This window comes from Schistocerca americana, chromosome 2, assembly GCF_021461395.2.
Source record: "Schistocerca americana isolate TAMUIC-IGC-003095 chromosome 2, iqSchAmer2.1, whole genome shotgun sequence".
Classification (NCBI taxonomy): Eukaryota; Metazoa; Arthropoda; class Insecta; order Orthoptera; family Acrididae; genus Schistocerca; species Schistocerca americana.
Genome location: NC_060120.1, coordinates 302,164,051 through 302,170,451, shown reverse-complemented (window position 1 = coordinate 302,170,451; position 6,401 = coordinate 302,164,051).

The window sequence follows — 6,401 nt, the reverse complement described above, 5'->3', positions numbered from 1 at the left end:
AGGAAATGAGACGTTTAAAGTAGTAAATGAGTTTTGCTATTTGTGGAGCAAAATAACTGATGATGGTCGAAGTAGAGAGGATATAAAATGTAGACTGTCAATGGCAATGAAAGCGTTTCTGAAGAAGAGAAATTTGTTAACATCGGGTATAGATTTAAGTGTGAGGAAGTCGTTTCTGAGAGTATTTGTATGGAGTGTAGCCATGTATGGAAGTGAAACGTGGACGATAAATAGTTTAGTCAAGAAGAGAATAGAAGCTTTTGAAATGTGGTGCTACAGAAGAATGCTGAAGATGAGATGGGTAGACCACATAGCTAATTGGGAGGTATTGAATAGAATTGGGGAGAAGAGAAATTTGTGGTACACCATGACTAGAAGAAGGGACTGGTTGGTAGAACATATTCTGAGGCATCAAGGGATCACCATTTTAGTATTGGAGGGCAGCGTGGAGGGTAAAAATCGTAGAGGGAGACCAAGAGATGAATAGACTAAATAGATTCAGAAGGATGTAGGTTGCAGTAGGTACTGGGAGATGAAGAAGCCTGCACGGGATAGAGTAACATGGAGAGCTGCATCAAACCAGTCTCTGGACTGAAGACCACAACAACAACAATAAGTTTCCCATTATGTATATTCTTGAATTATGTGAATTTAGAGAAAATTGTTCATAGTACAGCCGATCGGGAGTACGAACATCTGTCTCTTTCTCATGCTCAGTGCCAGGCAAGAAAAGGCAAGCTGGAATTAGAGAGATAATTTTTTGTTCTAAGCAGCTAAAAACATTATTGGAAGTAGAGCGCACAAGCTCTCTATGTGCAGTAGCTTGAGGCTGTATCTATAAGTGGTATGAGAGGCTCTTCTAAGGTCAAGGACAACTGCTAATCGTTACTTTCTTAGGCAAGCTTTCTGTGTAGCCATTTCCACCTGGTTCACGTTATCAGTGGGTGCAATGATGCCTCCCAAATAACACTGGAAAGTGGCTAAGGTGCTGTCTAGATTCGAGATCCCAGGTAAAACGGAGCTTCACCGTAACCTCTGAGATTTTTCGTATGCAGCAATGCACGATAAGCACTTGAATGTCTACAGTCTTTCCGAGATTTCAAAAGAGGATTTAGATGGCCTACTTCCACGAGTCAGGAAATTTGATATGTCCCAACTTCTATCGAACATGGTATAGACGACTTCTTTTAGTGATACTTATGAGTTGCCGCACAGGAAGTAACACACTTATCGTGGCCACGTACCTTGACGCAAGATTCAGACAATGCTGAATACAGCTGCCACGCTGACAAGCAAACCTACCCAAGGGATACACTTCGATTTTGATTGGCTTTTAATCTGTCGTAATACAGAGCAAAATAGAGACATATGTTTCTTTATATGTGCCCATACACCTGTTACGGGCGTGAAACACACCTTTGAAAAATGATGCTGAGTTTAGTATTTTTGTATGAAGACCACTGAAGTGGTTACAGACATAAATTAAAACTTCAGATAAAAATTCTATGGGGTTTAATGTACTTACAACGCTGCAACTATATCGCCGATAACGTCATTTTTTCGAAATCCCTCCCATTAAACAATTTTTGACCCAGACTATTCTGCAGTTCCTCATTACTGCACAGATTTACAATAATGTACAAACAGTTTCGAATATGACATGATTAATCTGAGAAGGTTAGTACTTGAAAAAAAATCATACAAAAAAAAAGACTCAGTTATTACACAAGGCTTATTAAGCAACAACATGACAGCAGGCACTGAAGTGGACACATATGGGACATGCATACAGTGATATAGAAATATTTCTAGCATATTTCAGACAAATGTGTTTTGGAATAGCACTTCATCATAAATGTTCGAATTTGGTATTAACGACGCTAGAAGTAATTTCATGTGCATATGCAGGTTTTCATAGTCGGTACGTACTACGTTCATAATGAGTGTAATTTTTTTTTTTTTTTTTTTTTTTTTTTTTTTTTTTTTTTTTTTTTTTTTGTAGTCCGGGGTGATATGTTACAATACAGCATCACCGGTCTATTGCGGTCTAACTGTGTTGGTGAGGCAGTAAATTTCCACAGGGCAGTGACTCCATCACTGCAATTCACTTTGGAGGTGTGGCGGTGGGACTTGTAGTCCCGTACCACCCTCTGACGGTGATAGTACTACATGAGTCAGGCAGAAGAATTTTGCCTAACATGGGCAGGTGAAGGTGTGGCGGTGGGACTTGTAGTCCCGTACGCCAGGGCAGTGAGAGCCTGTTATAGCACGTTAGTATTTTTTTAGCTTTTACTATACCTAAGACCGTAGTGCCCAGACAGGTAAAGCCCAGCATATAGGTTTCATCACTTGTCACATTGTATCTAAGTCGTGTTATGAACAGCTTAGTATGTGTAAATTCCTGACTTCCAGATATGAATAAGGGTAAATTAATATGTATATTGGTCATTCTTTTTTTGCGGGGCGTGGCCTGCCATACTTTATAGTATACATAGTATGCATAGCATGTATAATGTGTGCAGTAAGTGTATGCGAAAGTGTTCTCTGCATGGGTATTTGATTAGCAATAATAGTAAAGTTGTATTGTAGTAGTAATGAACGGTTATACCGTGGGAATGGGTGTGCACTGCTGGGACAGCGCTGTCTAGTGCCAGTTGTGAACTACTAGACTCGCAGCAGGCAAACCGACGCGGAAGAGGGCAGTGTGATGCCGACTGTTGTTAGTTGAGCTGCGGTCATGTGTCAAGTAGTTTTATTTTCTTTATTTTCTTTTTTTTTTTTCTTAATTGTGATTTTGACACCTTATGCAAAAGGTGGGCTGGCAGCGGCAATATTACGCCGCTCTTCAGCCACAGGCAGTACAAAGAGAAAACAGTGAAGACAGGAAAACATAACATAACGGTGGACAAAAAACAGTAGACATATTAATTAAAAAACACGGAGCCGTTCACATGTGGAGTAAAAAATAAAAAACGGTCAGCACTTTACACAAACACTGACGACTGAGAGAACACACGTGAACGATGGAGCGTGGTTCGGTGAAAACACTGATGCACTAACACGACGGCACACACACAGAACCGATGGCGATGATCTCCGGCGCGCGAATGTTCACTATGACGTGTGCGAGGCCGGGGACCTGCCAAGAGGGTAAAAGGTGGGGGAGGAGGGAGAGGGGAGGGTATAGATGCCAGTGGCAGAGGAGATGGGAGGAGGAGGAAAGAAGGTACGAGGGTAGGGGGAGCCCGGGGGGAGGAGGGAGTGAGGAACGGAGGAGGGAGGAAAGGGAGAGAGGGTGCCCTAAGGAACAAAGGGGAGGGGAGAAGAGTAGCTTTATCTTCTGACTTCGGTTTTATATATCTGATGGAATAGAATGACCATGAGAGCAGTTGTTTTTTAATTTTTATTTCTGCGCCAATGATTTTATATCAGCTGGTCTGCCTCATGTATCATTTTATCCAAATGATTTATACATGTTAAGCTACATTCAGGTATGTGGTACTGTACTAACAGTAATGTAGGTAGTGTAACTCATGTAAGCCCTCCCTCAAACCTGTCATGTTATATCTTTACAGATCCGATGATGGCACCTTTAGTGTGTTGAAACGGTCATCTAGTAAACAGTGTTTAAGCGATCAGAGGGATCGCCTCACAACACACTATGTGCTCACTGCATCAAACGTTTGTCATCGCTAAAATATTTAAAAACACAAAACACCTTGCTCAAAAGGCCAAGTCCGTATTACTCTCAGATCCTTGTAAGATTAAGATTCAAGGTGAAAGGATGTCAATGATAAGATTCGCTGATGACATTACTGTCCTCAGACAAAGTGAAGAAGAATTACAGATCCTGTTGAATGGAATGTACAGTCTAATGATTACAGAATACGAAAATAATGAGAATTAGGAGTAATGAGAACAGCGAGAAACTTAACATCATCATTGGGGATCACGAAGCAGAGAAAGTTAAGGAATTTCGCCACCTAGGCAGCAAGGAGGACATAAAAAGTAGATTAGCACTGGGAAAAGGAGCATTTCTGACCAAGAGAAGTCTACTAGTATCAGACATAGGCCTTAGTTTGAGCAAGAAATTTAATGAGAATGTACATACGGAGCATAGAATTGTGTGGTAGTGACAGATGGTCTGTGGAAAAACCGGAACAGAAGAGAATCGAAGCATTTAGGATGTTGTACTACATAAGAATGTTGAAAAGTAGGTGGACTTATAAGGTAAGGAATCAGGAGGATCTTCGCATAATCGTCAAGGAAAGTAATACACTCCTGGAAATGGAAAAAAGAACACATTGACACCGGTGTGTCAGACCCACCATACATGCTCCTGACACTGCGAGAGGGCTGTACAAGCAATGATCACACGCACGGCACAGCGGACACACCAGGAACCGCGGTGTTGGCCGTCGAATGGCGCTAGCTGCGCAGCATTTGTGCACGCCGCCGTCAGTGTCAGCCAGTTTGCCGTGGCATACGGAGCTCCATCGCAGTCTTTAACACTGGTAGCATGCCGCGACAGCGTGGACGTGAACCGTATGTGCAGTTGACGGACTTTGAGCGAGGGCGTATAGTGGGCATGCGGGAGGCCGGGTGGACGTACCGCCGAATTGCTCAACACGTGGGGCGTGAGGTCTCCACAGTACATCGATGTTGTCGCCAGTGGTCGGCGGAAGGTGCACGTGCCCGTCGACCTGGGACCGGACCGCAGCGACGCACGGATGCACGCCAAGACCGTAGGATCCTACGCAGTGCCGTAGGGGACCGCACCGCCACTTCCCAGCAAATTAGGGACACTGTTGCTCCTGGGGTATCGGCGAGGACCATTCGCAACCGTCTCCATGAAGCTGGGCTACGGTCCCGCACACCGTTAGGCCGTCTTCCGCTCACGCCCCAACATCGTGCAGCCCGCCTCCAGTGGTGTCGCGACAGGCGTGAATGGAGGGACGAATGGAGACGTGTCGTCTTCAGCGATGAGAGTCGCTTCTGCCTTGGTGCCAATGATGGTCGTATGCGTGTTTGGCGCCGTGCAGGTGAGCGCCACAATCAGGACTGCATACGACCGAGGCACACAGGGCCAACACCCGGCATCATGGTGTGGGGAGCGATCTCCTACACTGGCCGTACACCACTGGTGATCGTCGAGGGGACACTGAATAGTGCACGGTACATCCAAACCGTCATCGAACCCATCGTTCTACCATTCCTAGACCGGCAAGGGAACTTGCTGTTCCAACAGGACAATGCACGTCCGCATGTATCCCGTGCCACCCAACGTGCTCTAGAAGGTGTAAGTCAACTACCCAGGCCAGCAAGATCTCCGGATCTGTCCCCCATTGAGCATGTTTGGGACTGGATGAAGCGTCGTCTCACGCGGTCTGCACGTCCAGCACGACCGCTGGTCCAACTGAGGCACCAGGTGGAAATGGCATGGCAAGCCGTTCCACAGGACTACATCCAGCATCTCTACGATCGTCTCCATGGGAGAATAGCAGCCTGCATTGCTGCGAAAGGTGGATATACACTGTACTAGTGCCGACATTGTGCATGCTCTGTTGCCTGTGTCTATGTGCCTGTGGTTCTGTCAGTGTGATCATGTGATGTATCTGACCCCAGGAATGTGTCAATAAAGTTTCCCCTTCCTGGGACAATGAATTCACGGTGTTCTTATTTCAATTTCCAGGAGTGTATATTGAAAAAAATGACAAGAAGAAGGGATAGGACGATAGGGAGTAACTTACATGGTACTAGAGGGATCTGTGGACGTTAAAAACTTTAGGGGAAGACAGAGATTGGACTATGTCCAGCAAATAGTTGAGGACATAGGTTGTAACTGCTCCTCTGGGTTGAAGAGGTTGGCACAGGAGAGGAATCCGTGACATGCTACATCAAACCAGACAGAAGACTGATAACGAAAAAGAGAGAGAGAGAGAAATGAAATAAATAGCAAGTGCATGGAACCAAGGCGAAATGTGTGCAGGAAAAATGTGCTGAAATCGAAAAAAAGTAGCACTGAAGCAAGAAGCACGGGCGACAACATTATCAAATGCAGTGGAAAGCAGATAGGTAGAAGGGATACATTGGTGGCCTCTACAGGTGGGGATGGGGCGGGGTTTGGGAAGGAAGTGTCTGATTTCGTGACAGAAGAAGAAATGGGAATCGATATGAAAGACGTAGGTGATCCAATATTAGAGTCAGAGTTTAAGAGAGCTGTGGAAGAATTGCGATCAAATAAGGCGAAAGGCACAGATAACTTTTTTTCGCAATTACTGAAATCATTGACGGAAGTGGAGATCAAACGACTAGTCGAGGGGTGCCTACCAACGCATGCAGCAGTATCACGTACGGATAAACCGCAGTTTCGGTACGGTGCTGTCACGTCGCTGAATTGA